Here is a 14,557-nt window from a genome sequence, read left to right on the forward strand (position 1 = left end):
GAGGGAGCTGCTTGACTTTAAGATTACTGCAAGGTACTCTGCCATTCCCACCTCTAAGTCTTCCTCCAGCTAGTGAAAATTTTAGTAGGCTATTCCAGATGCTATGACATCAGATTTTTAAACATAAGAAATTGATAATTCTGAATGCTATGTAAATTTATGTAGTTGTTAAATAACCTCACTTTGTAAACTGGTAGATTATTAAATACATTTAAGATGAGTACAATTTTGAAATCTATAGCATTTATCAACAACTCAGGTTACAAATAATTTCTTTAATAAAAGTTGCTCATAGCATTTTTTTCTTTTTCTTTTCTTTTTTTTTTTTTTTTTTGGCTAAACCATTTAAAAAATGTCTTAACATCACATAATACCTACTTGCTATAATTGTTAGAAAGGTTTTTCAGGAGCACTACTGAGATTTAGTGATTTACCACGAACAAAATTAGTTACTTTATTTAGTAGAAATTTGAAGGACTGAGGAGCAGATTTTATTACATTTCTATATTCTATTTGATTTAAAATCACCATCAGTACATCAGAAGCTTATTAAGCAGGAGTCCTCTTAAGTATGTGGACCCAGTAGGATCTAGTAATATGTGATTCAGTTTATTCAGTGAACATTTAATGAGAACCTACCATGTATATTGAGCTATATTTTAGGTGTCATCATTATGAGTAACTTTTATCCTCCAGGAGCCCACGATATAGTAGAGATGATAGACATGTAAACATAAGTCAAACATTGTTTAATTGGAATATAAAAGAACTATGTGTAAGACAGAGTGAGGACTCAAAGGAGGACATGTTCAGTGACCATTTAGCAGGCCAAAAGGGGAGTCAGGGAAGGCTTCATGAAGGAAGTATTGATTAAGTCATTTTAAAGGAATTTCAAAAGAATTTTAAAATTCTGATAGAGGAACAGATACAAGGTTATTCACAAATGAAGAGAAAACTGCTCTTGGCTGGGCAGCTTGGCAATGCATATCTGAATCTTTGAAATGTTTTTTGACCCAGTCATTCCAATTTTAGGGGTTTTAATCTATGAATGTTAATCTTTTGACAAAATCTGACCATCTTTTGGAACCATTTACTTCTTTTCATTATCCATCACCACCCTATTCTAAACTACTAGCATTTTTGGATGCATTTACAATAGCTGCCTAATCTTGGCCTACCCCAGTCCACTCTGTTCCCTTCTTATCTGTTTTCTATACTGTAATCAGAGGGATCTTTTCAAAATGCAAACCTGATTATATTACCCTACTACTTGATATGCTTCAGTAGCTTTCCATTGCCTTTAGGATAAGGACAAAGCTGCATGTCTTACATGGTGGCATCACATATCTTACAAGGTCTTGCATAGGCTGGCCCCTACGTTTCTATCCAATCATGGCTTGAGCCATGTCCTTCTTGCCTTACTCTGTATGTTTTTATGCTCTAGCCATATTGACCTTATTTCATTCCCTTATTCTTGCCATGCTTCTCCCACAATAAGCCTTTGTACCTGCTGTTCCCTCTGCCTAGAATGTTTTTCCTTTTCCTTCACCTAAACTCCAGTTTATCTTTCCTCAGGGAAGCCTTCCCTCCATAGACTCTCAAAGCTCCATAAACTTTCTTTCATAACACTTGCTGTAGTTGTAACTTTATATACGTTGAAGATTAATGTCTGTTTTCCCCAATAACCTTCATAAATGCTGGTAACGTGTTTATTTTCGCTCACCGTTATACAACCAATGCTTACTTACCACAGTGCTTGAAACTCAAGCATCTGTTGCAAGAATTAATCAGTAGATGATAGTCATCACAGGGAACACCAAATGTCCAACAATTGGGAAATGGTTACATAAATTGAACATATTCATACAGTAGAATTTATGTAATTCATGTTTTCATGATTATAATATATATAAAAATAATATAGGAAAATGATGTTAGTATATTATATAAAAAATCAGTTTACAAAACAGTCATTTATTAAAAATGCAGAAAAAATTCACCAAAATATAAAGGTTGGTTATCTCTTGGAGATACGTTTTGTATTTTTCAGATTTTCTGCAGAGAATATGTATTGATTTTATAATTTGAGGGGGGGAACCTGTTTGTATACAAAATTAAGGAAAAACTAGCTTTCTAGACATGGTTCAGAAATATGGGAAGAAAAAAAGACTTGAGGTTCATATTGGGCTCCCAAACAAGTATCAACTAAAATGCATGATTGCATGATGATAATATTGAACTTGATTATATAAATTCAGTTTAGGAACTCCAAAATGATTCTTATGTTAGAGCAAGCCAGTAATTTCTGGTTTTATTATACTCATTTATATGTAAGCTGATTTTAATTTTGAAATGTTTTGCAAAATAGTGTGGTTTTGGCACATGACAGCAATGAAACAGAGTGGAGGCCAGAAACTGACTCAAATATATTTATGAAAGTACTTGGTATATCAGTAAGGAAAACATTTATTTAATAAACAGTTTTGGGATAGCCACTTAGTCATCTAGAAAAATAAAAACTTGGCTTCCAGATGAGTCAGAAAATTTAAATGTGAAAACAAATATAAAACATAGGATAATTATTTTTAATATAATTTAGGAATGGTAAAGGCCTTTTAAAGAATGAAACAGAACTGAAGCCGGATTGCTGAATTTTACAACATAAAAATAAAATTCTGTATAGAGAAAAAAATAAAATTAAAAGAGGAACAGACTAGTAAAACTTACATGTATGTTTTTCACAAAAGATTAATTTTCTCTTATTATACAAAGATCTCCTAGAAAATAATTTAGTAGAAAAAATGAGCAAAGAGAATTCATATGAAAAAATAAGCAATTTTATTATAATGAAGATGTAAAGTTACAACATACCATTTATCACTCATCTAATTAGGAAAAATTGGTTGATTACATAGTATAACTTGGGGAGGGTGAGAGGAAGGGAAAATGGGCATTCTCATATATTGCTGGTGGGAATATAAAATACTCATTTTTATGGAAAGCAATTTGAAAATCACTTTCAAAATGAAAAGTGCACATATATTTTGATCTAGCAGTTTCATTCAAACTTTCATTGAAAGTTTCAGTTTCATTTAGATTTTATCCTCTAAAACATTTTATATATGTGTCAAATGAGCATGTAAGAATATTTGTGGCGCTATTATTTGTCATTTCAGAAGCCTGGAAACAACCTAAACATAAATCAGTAGGATAGTGGTTAAGTAATTATGGTATATCTATTCAATGGAATACTCGGAGGCCCTTAAAATAATGAGGTAACACCATATGTACTGCTGTGGTACCATGTCTAAGATATATAAAGAGGGAAAAAGCAAGGTGCATGACTCTGTGTATAGTATGCTGCCATTTGTGTGATTTAAAAAATATATACATATATGTAATATATAAATATTTTTATGTAAGCAAAATATAAATGTATATTTATACATAAATATATATATTGTATATATACATACACCTATATACAGAAGGATACCTGAGAGTTTTGTAGCAGTGGTTGCCTCCAGTGAGGGTAGCTGGTGGCCTAGAGAACAAAGGTAGGGAAACTAAAATTTTTTTTTTAGTATACTGTTTGGTAATTTTTGAATATTTTTTACCATATGCATGTAATACCTTTTCAAAGTTAACTTTTTTGGTTATGTTGTGCTTGTAGGAATTGGTAAGGAAGAACAAAAATAAAAGGTCATAGTAGTTGTAAATAGTTGTCAAATGATTGCAGTACTGTTTAATTTTAGGGTTTGGTAGAGGTCTTCTCATTCATAACTTCCAGTTGATGTTATGTGGTTCTCTGGAGAATGGCCCTAGTGGAGTGGGATCTGAAGGTAGGCTTTGGTGTTCCTGTAAGCAGACATGATGGTGAGCACAACCAGCAGTTACTGCTTTGTTTGGTATCTCAAGTGCATTAAAGGAAGTGCTTTACTACTTGGAATCTACTTCAGCGTATGTAGCTGCCTCTTGTGGAGAAGGGATCATGGAGCTGCTATTGGAGTTTGTATTCCAGGCACTTGAAGAGCATGTCATCCAGTGCAAGGTGCAGCCACTGACAATGAGAGGACAGGGTAGCAGGGATGTTGCCCTGGGGGACCTAGCTCTAGGCCTGAACCTCTGTATTTACCTATATTGGATCTTCTTAGCCACGTGCATGTGATGTGTGTGCCATTTAGCTTGCTGCAAGGTGACTGCCTAATAGTGCTTGTATGTTGTGCAAAAATACAGCATTGTTGTTATTTTGAAATACTGTTCCTGATTTTAAAAAGGTTGGATTTGAAATTTGTTCATATTGTTACAAACTTTATTTAAATTAATCTTTTTCTTACATAATTATATAAAGAAAATGTGATCAATTTTTTTTTTATCAAGCACCATGTCAGTACCTCCAAATGCTCTCCTGTTGGCCAGTGTGCTAAACGAGTATTATTTATAGTATGAAAAGGGTTGTGAAACACCATTGTGGTCATACCCTCTCCTTTTATTTAAAGAAAACTGATAGCTAGATAGATAAGCTCAGGAATGTGTCCAGTGTCCTATAGTTGGTTGGCATGGGAGTGGATCTGAAAACTGAGGATCTTGACTCTCAGCCCTCACTGCCTCACACTGGTCCCCCAGACCTGAGGGAAAATTGGAGGATGGCCTTAATTATAGTAGAAAGATGAACATATGGAAGCTTACAGGAATTGTAAAAAAAAAAAAATTGCACATACACAGTTTAGAAATCTTTGAGTGCCTACTGTGTCCCATAGTGCTTAGAATCTTCCTGTAGAATAGGTTTTAGTAGGATTTGTTTTGTGATGACTGTAGCTTCTCCTTTTAAAAAATAATACAAAAGGCTATAACAAGAGGGATTTAGGATAGATATAAACAAAAATTGATAACTAGAATTGTATGTGTGCAGTTTTCTGTAGAAAAAAGGATATATCAGGAGACCTTTTAAGTTCCTCTGGTGCTATAAACTTTTACTCATCTTGCTTTTGATTAGATTAGAATTTATTCAATTGAAAATAAGGGAAAAATGATTCGGGTTTAATAGGTTGGAGTTAAATAGGATACAAAGGATGTTGTCATTAGTCCTAGGTATTTCAGAGAAATTCTTAAGAAACTTATTAAGATAAGGGATATGGGATGTATGTCACTTTGGTACCTGGCTGCCATTTTAATACCACAGTGATGACAGAAGAAATAATGGGAGTTAAAATAAAGTACAGTAAACTGGGTAAAACTGTTAACTTATAGTTTCCAGGTAAGATACAGACAAGGCAGGAGTAGGTGTCTTAGGCAATTAAAACAAACAAATAAACAAAAATAAACTCCACTGTCCAAACATAAAGTGGATGCATTTTTGAGACCAAAACAAATTATAAGTACAGTCCTTTTAATGACAGTGTATTTAACCTTTTGGTGTGTAGGTGAGTGGGGTTTTTTGTTTGTTTTGAGGGGTTTTTTTGGTTATTCTTTTTAAGTTTTCCAGATCATCTTTTGTGTTTCTGCCAGTTCTCTGTAGATTTTTAAGTATTTCATTTTTTTAAGTGAAAAATATTTTGTTGCTTAATTAGTATTGGCAAACTGGACTGTTTTCTGCAGCAGAAATTGAATATATGCCTAGCAAAGTAAATTCTCAGAAAAAAAAAGGGTAGTAATTGCCTTTGGAAATTTAGAGTTTTATTGGCCCAATTCTATTTTCTTTTTAGATGGTAGTTGTGGGAAATACTAAGATTTTGGGGTCAATTTCCTTGGGGGCAGTTATTCAATTTTCTTTGGGTTATGAGAGCCTTTACTATATAAACAATTCAAAAAATAAAAGAAAGCGTGTTACCTCAAGAATGCTTGTGTAATATGTAACAGTATAATGAAAGTTTTCTATTTTTCTTCTATTTATTACAATTACCAAGAAAGTATAACAAGAATAAAAGAAGTATTTTATTTTGCATATATATTTACACTTCAAAGTAATTTATATATTAAATTAGGTTTTGTTTGAGATGGTGAAATGAAAGACTTTGTGATATGTGGAAAAATGTGAAGTTAAAACATGTTGGCATACTCCTAGTTTTTCAGAACAAAAAAATAACTAATCTAAATTTCATTTCAGAATAAAAACCAAGACAAGCCACATAAAAGCAACCTAAAAATTAAACTGTCATCATATTATTTGTTTTAAAACTATGGAATAATATATCTGAGGAAGATTTCTCTCAAAATTGTTTTTCTCAATTTCAAGTAAGTAATTTATTTTGGTTAATATATTGGGGATGAGGGTGGTGGGGGTGAACCTTGGCATTGAAGTTGATAAATCTACTCATCCTTAAAGTAACAACTCAAATATTAACCACTTTAAAGCCTTCTGTGGTGACTCCTTTGCCCATCCCCAAAAGATTCTCTCTTTGGTTTCCCACAGTCCTAGTAGCCCCCTTTCCCATTGCTGATAAAGGACTGACTATACTGAGTGTTGTATTTGTCTGTAGGAATAGTCATATGGCACTACCCTCATGTGCCTCCCTGCTCTCAACCCTACCCCAGTACCCTCCACACTGCCTTCTATTGCCAAGAGACCCTGGACAAGTTATTTTACTTTTATGAGCCTTAATTTCTTCCTCTGTAAAATGAATTTTAATAATTTCTACCTCAATACATTATTATGATTAATCATAGTAACCAGCAATTATCTGGCATATATAGTAACATAACTGTTACTTTCTTAACCCTTCTAACTCCAGAATCTGCCACATTACTACATATATACTAAGCACTCTTTAAAATGTTTGAATTGAATTGAAATGAAGAATGGAATTTTTGTAGCATTTATTCATTCCTCCCAATAGGACAAACTAAAACACCTATCCATGTGGTGTAAGGCTTTTTTTATAGTTGGTCACTGACTCATATGTCTAAAGGCTAGGTAATTACTTGTTTAAAACATTTTTAAAATTTGTTTCATTTTTTATTTTTCTATTTTACATACACACACACACACACAAGCGTTTAGCCATTGATCATGGAGTAACTACAGGTTTCCAATACTGAAGTTTAGGTTAAGTATATTTCTTGTGAAAGAACCTCATTTTCCAAAGCCATTTATTTGTAGTGTCTTCTTTTTTTAAAATGATGGTAGAACAAGTTGAAAGTGTGTGTGCCAGAAGTCATAGTAAAGTTGACAACGGAATTATTGCTCTCTTCTTTTTTTGTCTTTTATGAATCTGTAACACACACACACACATTGAAGCCTTTGGTTTTTAAACCTGTTTAAGATTGTGAGTGTGGACCAAATGAATTCATTATTGCCCGGACTTTCAAGTCTCTTCACTGTTTTTTTTCTACATATATTCCCAGGTTTTGTTTTGTTTTTTAATAACATTTTCTTTTAATTTTTTTCATGAAGTCGTTAGAAAGATTTTCAAATTAATTTTGATGAATTACACTTTGGTTGATAATGCTTAGTGATTATAAAATAGAAGCCAAGTTAGCCAGAAGACCTTGATTTTACATCATTTTACTAACAGGGGTTATAGACCATTTATTGAGTCCCCACTGTGTGCCCTAAGTGTTTTAATTTCACAACTCTATAATAATAAACAGGTACTACTATCCCCATTTTACAGTTGAGGAAATGAGACATGAAGAGGTTAACGATCTTTTGCCTAAAGTTATATAGCATATGTTTACCTCTTAGCATATGAGGATTAAAATGAGGGAACATGTATTAGGCCATTATCTGCTAAACAGAGGAAGCAAAATCTGAATGTCTTCTAAAACTTACAGAATGTTTTAGTAGCCATTATTGAGACATGACAATGACCATGAATATATTCTTATTCACTATTTTTTGTGTGATAAGTATACCCTGCTACTCTATACAGATTTTTTTTCCTGAGCAGTATCAGTGTCTCCTCTTAAACTCAAGTTCCTATTTGGACTGAATTATTTTGTTTTTATGTATATGTATTTATAAGGGCTTTACTATAATATCAGTCTGATATAAAATATTTTTATAAATTTAATTAAACAAGTAGTGTATGAATATATTTTTGTGAAATTTAAAAAACAGAAACAAGTAAAACAAGTTTTCCTAGACCACCAAACCTGTTCACCTCCCCACTTTTATCAGTTTTTATATAACAAACCTCCCCCATAACTTAGTGTATAAAATAATAGCCATTTGTTAGACCATGATTCTGGCATGCACTCAGTTGAGCAGTTCTGCTCATGCTTCTGGCTGGGCTTGCGTATGTAGTGACTGAGAGGTCTTCTGGAAACTGGTTGGCCTAGGAAGGCTTTACTCACGTGTCTGAATATTGGTGCTGGGGTGGTGGAGAGCCATGTGTCTCCAGCAGGCTAGCCTTCATCTGGAGGCAGTAGTAGAGTTTGCAGGAGCAGCAAGGCAAGCCACATATATTTTTGTCTTGTCTGATGGGCCAAAGCAGATCTCATGGCCAAGCGAAGAGTCAGTGTGGGAGGGGTTTCTTAAGAGTATGCGGCTCATTAGGGGGCCATTACTGCAACAATCTATTACACCACTGTTGCTGGCTGACTAATTTTTCAGGAAACATTTGTCAGTGTACAGTGCCCTGCTCTTGAAAAAGTATAGTGTTTAAGCAAGTTATTGACCAATTCAGATAAATTTAGTTAAGTCCTTGTTCTCACTTGTTTTATTCCATTCTCATCATTCCTCAGCATCATTCCTGGTCCCATTTACTCAGCAAATTTAACTTGAGTACCCAGTAAGTGCACGATAAACTGTCATGAGATGAACAGCAGGTGGAGCAATAATCCTATGTTCATCATCAAAGTTTCTTTAATTTGCCTACCTATCTGCTTCATTTTTATGAATAACATTCTGTAAAAGGAGACAATTATAGCAATTTTTTAAAGTGATCAACAGCCCACACCAGGCTGAATATTTCTTGTGTACTACATATTTTAAATGTCTTACAAGAATTTCTTCCACTGAGAAAAACTGTAATACAGAGGTTGTTTCAATCCATACTCCCACCAGCAATAATGAGACTTTTTTCATGTTTTTACCAAGATTATGTTCTCACATGGTTTTGATCTTTGCCAGTCTATTAGATAAAAACATGGATCTCAGTGTAGTTTTAATTTATATTTCTTTTATTATGAGTGAGATTGAATGTCCTTCTATATACTTGCAAGCCATTTGTATTTCCTTTTCAGGGTACTATTCATTTATATCTCTTCCCGCTTTTCTGTTGTGAGTCTTGGTCTTTTGCTTATTGATTCCAAGGAGCTCTTCATATATTAGGAAAATTGGTCTCTATCTGTGAATTGAGTTGCAAATATTTTTTCCAGTTGGTTTATTCTTATGGTAAATACATTTTATTTAAATAATATTTTTATCATTTTATAGAGAACTTTTATGTCTTAAATGAGGCTTTTAGATCACATTTAGTTGAGGTTAGATTTAAGTATTAGACATAGGAATGGAAGAAAACTTACTTAGAGAACTTACCTTTCAAAACTCTGACTTCAGATGAACAGTTTCAAAAGGATCCTATCTTTGATTTACCTTTTTTCTCTCCTAAGTTTGATTCTGTCACGAGACCACTTCTTTTGACAGATCAGTCCAAGAAGTAGGATCATCCTTTGGAGGATAATTTTTAGATTAGACTGAAAGCATAGGTGGAAATACTTTGTTACTTAGAATAAGTTGTTAATGTTACTAAGTCTTGTCTAGTACAGTTTGTGTGTGTGTATAATGTATACAGTATACACACACATATATAGTGGTAGTGTTTCAAGCAATGCTCTCATATAACTCTTCCACTATTTAGCCAGCCTTTACCTAATCAACCATATAGAGCTATATTAGAGCGGCTACATTATGCTAACCTTTTTTCCTAGTGGGCCACAAAGAAGAAAGACAAAGAAACAGACTGACCTTTTTTGAGAAAGCAGTAATGCTACCCATGACCCAAATAATATCCTACATTTTAAATAAGATTGTAAGGAGCTAGGAAGAGGGTAGCAGAGGCATCTGTGACCTGTGCTGCATCTGACATTATGAAATACTTTGACTTCTTCCCTTGATGTCCATATAAAAGTGGATTAGAAAACTGCACAGCTGAAGAGATTAGCATGTTTTAAGTCATTTAATGTAGTTTTCAAAAGTTTTTAAAGTTGGCAGACTTTTTTTCTTCATATGTAATTTTACCCAGCAGCATCAAAAAAGCAAAAATAAATAGGAATTCTTAAGTGATTTATAGTGGGAAATTGTAGAAAACCAGTTTTTGCCATGCTTCATGCAGTTTTTTCTGTTTCAGAGTTGTTGAGGTATTATCTAGGGTCTAGAATATCATCAGTATCTTTATAAATTTTTCATTGACAATTATAAAGAAGTTTTCTGTTTGTTTGATACCAAATTTTTGATACATACTATTACTTCCTTGATCAATTTTTTTTTAATTCTAACATTTCTGAGGTTGTAATACATCCTGTAGTGTATACATTTAACATCGTAATTATTCCTCTTGAAAAGCTGATATTAAACTGATGGTACATCTTGTAATAGGTGACTTCCTGAAGAAAAAATGTGACATTTCATAATTTGTTTTCATTCTCTATATACTTTTTTTAAAATCTAATCTGTCATGGAATAAACTTGTCTACACTTTATTTTGTTCTTAATTTTTGTCTTGCATCTCTAATTGTTTTAACTTTTGTGTATTTTGATGTTATTTGGCATATAAAGCTTTATAACTAATATGTCCTCTTTAGCAGTACTTTTCAGACTAATTGTGGTGAAGAATATTTTTTGCGATGCTTCTTTAAAATACACTAAGAGTGAATTACTAGAAAAATGAAAGGACAAAGAGAAACAAATAAGCAAAATATAAGCTCCCTTTTTAAAAATTATTTTAAACAGGTATAGAATTCCCCTGACAAGTTGTTATAAGTGTCTAGTTTTAGTTGTCTTGTTGCAAACCTATAACAAACAGCTAGTTTGTAGACCGCATTTGAGTGGCACTGTAGATACCTTTTTTATCAGTCTAAAGAGACCCTTTAATTCCTTTCTTCTTGAATCCTGTTTCTTGTTCCGCATCAAAATTATTTCTGTTTCCTTTTAGTTTGACTGTTTCCACACTATATCATTGCCTGTTAACTATTTTTGATCCTTTTAATGTCATTTCACTTTTTTAACCCCATTTGAGGATCTTTCCAATAGAGGTTTTAAACAATAAGAAGAATTTGTTACTTGATTTTGACTCCTAAAATTTTAATTTTATACTTTGTAATAATTCTGTTTTTCTTTTGTTTTCTATTTTTTGCACATAGACTCTGTTTTATGTGTTTTATTTAAAAAAAAAAGCATAATACAAAAATCATTTTTAAAAGCTTATATACAGGAATGTAGTTGTTTTTTTTTTTTTCCTGAAAACAAACTGCAGAATCTTTAATCTTGGAATGAATATGTTAACAAGCACATAAACCAAGGAAGAATTACCCTTAGATGAGTAAGTTAACATCTTTGGAATGGTCAAGGGGCTAAAACTGTCCTTGTGGGGAAAAGCTGGGTATTTATCCCACCAGTTAAAAAAACGACCCTGTCCCAGTTCACCTTCAGCCCCACCTGCCTGACGTCCTCCACCGGTCTCTTTCTTCCAGGACTCCTACTGCCTGGGGACTCCCCAGAAATGTAGTTTTAATTTAAAAATTCAGGAACAAATAAAAAATATTTTATTTTATGTAATACAAGGAATTTAGCTTATTTTAGATTTTTATACTCTCAGCTTCCCAATCTTTGACTAACTTATAATTGTTGAATATTTTCAACTGTATATCTTCTCTTTAAAAAAAATTTTTAGCTTATGAATTAAATTTCAGTAGAACAGTTTGGACTCACCTCTACGTATTAATTTGATACCACCACTACTAATCTAATTATACCACACCGTATATACCCATTCTTGAGTTCCAATTTTGATATTTTTGTTTGTTTTTTTGTTTTCAAATACATTTTCAAGTGTTAGTTTTCAAGATATTTGCATGTAGGTTACTTTTCTGAACCCTTGAATATCTGAAAATGGCTTTTTGTGTGTGTGCACATATTAATGACAGCATGGCTCAATATGGTATTCTTGTGTCCTAGGCTTTTCCTTTAAAATTCTCTGAACATTCCTCTGGTGTTTCGAATTTTGACTGAGACAAGAACATCCTTTTGGTGTAGAAATGTTAGTGGTTTTTATTTTGGGATAGTTCTTATATTACCCCTTTGGTTATTGCTTCCATTACATTTGTTTTGCTTTTTTTTTTTTAATTAAAGAAATACCTGTTATTTGTAGATTAGTTCATATTTCATTTTTATACCTAACTTTACTCATACTTTTAATTTTGTCCTTTTGTATTCTTGCTACATATTTTTGTTTTTATTTTCTACATTATTGATATTTTTTACCTGCAATATTGGTTCTTATCTCCAGTATAGATTTTAATTTTGCTATTGTTTGTATTTCTTTCCATTTCCTTATCTCTTAGAGTTCCATTTATATCTTAGCTTGCATATCTTGCTTGTGTTTTATTCCTTCCTGGTCTTTCTAACTGATCATCTTTCCTTGTAAAAGATGTCTCACAGAAACTGTGTTTTCTTTTATCTTATTGAGAACACACAACAGATACTGCCTACATTTCTTCTGTTTTCTCAGGTAAATTATCACAGATTCTTGTTTTGGCTTTTTAGGAAGGTGTTTTATCTATGCTGCTGAATCTTTGTATAGATCCCAGGTTTATTCTTCTATGAACAAGAGGCTATTTAACCAGTCCTGGTGTTTGCCAGTAGGCAGAGTATGGAAGGTTCAATTGGTTGTCTTCGTTTTCACTTCTAAACTGATAGAACTGTTAGAATTGCCCTCCTGCATATACAGAGCTAATAATTGAGCACAACCCACTTATGAATGAAAACATTCGTCTAGTGTGCCCCTACTTGATTGAGGTTTAAGAGTTTTCCCCCTGTTCTCACTGTGCAGTCCATCATGTGGGAGGAAACTTATTCCTGGATAACCTGAGACAATGGTTTCTTGTTTTCAGTCTGTCTTTATGCCTTTCTTTCTGTGTGTCTGGCTTTCTGCCTTTCTTTTTTTTTTTTTTTTTTTCTCCAGAGTATTACATAAAAGTCTCCAGGTTGTAAAGGACCTTAGGACTTTTGAAGATTTTATCAGTGATAGAAGCTAATTTAACATCCAAAATGGAGAGAGCTATGTTCTGTCAGTTGTTGATACTGGGCATTGATGTTTATAGAATAGACAAAGAACAAGAGGTTTTATTTTAATTTTTTTTCCAAATTCTATTTATTTATTATTGTATTATTTTTGACAGGGGGAGAAGGTAATACCACTTGAACTATACCCTTCCCCCAAAGAGCAAGAGGTTTTAAGTGAGAAAATATAGCCTTGATATTGAGTGGGAAGATACAACTTTACACATCTTAGAAAGTTTTTAGTAGGTGACTGGTTTCTATTGGAGCAGATGATGTCTCCATGGTAAAAACTATGGTGTATGTCTTAAATATTTCAGTGAAAAACTGGAAAAAGAGTTATTCTGTATTTCATTAATCCTAGGACATTTATTCCCCTCTCCATTTTTGTATCTCAGCAACTGGGATGTATCTTACAGTCAGTGGTGTACTGTATTTAATTGGAAGCATTTTTTTCTTTCTTAGCAGTACAAAATTTAATGCTATCTTATAGTCACTGGCATTTTAGATTCAGTAAAATATATTAATAGATGTTTAGCTTAGTGCCATTACAAATTTAATCTTCTGGTTTATTGTGAGTAAAGCATTGATAATAGGTGGTGCCCCCCCTCTCTGCTCCCCGTACAGTTTTGGCCTTGGGTTAACTCTCTGGCTTTATTCACCTGGAAACCTGATAGAGATAGAATGTCAGTTGTGTAACCAAGCATCATTGCTTTTGGTAAAAATGACTCATGATTAGTAAATTACATATGGCCTGGGAAGACTGTGAATAAACTGTAAATACCAGCAGGAAGCAAGAGCTTTGGACTTCCTGGGTGTGATAACTCTTATAATTGAGCAAGTCTTTTGTAGGGCTGGGGAATCTATGTCTCTAGGACTGGAGGTAGTAGTTACTATTCAATACTTCCCAGCTAGGGTAGTTATTGCACCAGTCCTTGTGATCTCATTCTCTTTTACTTGACCTGCCCCATCAGGGTGCCAAAGAGAATATACCCTGGATTGCTGTGCAGACTCCTACTGCAGAGTAACAACCTGACACTGCCTTGCTGGCATGTTGTTTCATGTTTTATATTTCACTAAGTGTAACCAGGATCTAGTGTGGCCTGTTTGGATTGTGTGAGTCTCAACGTCTAGGAACAACAAGGAGTGTTGTTCCTGTATTTGGTGATTTTATTTAATTTTTTTTTAACATTTGCTGAATGAATCTGTACTTACTACTTACTCTTCATAAGAATTTTAAAGTATAAATATATAATAAATATGAGAACATCTATAATATGTGTAAATTAAGGAATATAACAAACATCTGTTTACTATCCAGAATAAGAAATAGAACAT

At 33.1% G+C, this 14,557-nt stretch overlaps 1 protein-coding gene across 6 annotated transcripts in view; it reads left to right on the forward strand.

Annotated features, from left to right (window-relative positions):
* REV3L (REV3 like, DNA directed polymerase zeta catalytic subunit) overlaps positions 1 to 14,557 on the forward strand; it is a 143,589-nt gene that overhangs the window by 3,834 nt on the left and 125,198 nt on the right. Inside the window, exon 1 of one of the 6 annotated variants that reach the window (XM_064486771.1) lies at positions 5,963 to 6,234. The exons of the other annotated variants lie outside the window; for them this stretch is intronic. The gene's annotated coding sequence lies outside the window, so the exon portion shown is untranslated. Of the gene's footprint in view, positions 1 to 5,962; positions 6,235 to 14,557 lie in introns of those variants that run through there. 6 annotated transcript variants of the gene reach the window in all.

Source organism: Camelus dromedarius, chromosome 6 (assembly GCF_036321535.1).
Source record: "Camelus dromedarius isolate mCamDro1 chromosome 6, mCamDro1.pat, whole genome shotgun sequence".
Classification (NCBI taxonomy): Eukaryota; Metazoa; Chordata; class Mammalia; order Artiodactyla; family Camelidae; genus Camelus; species Camelus dromedarius.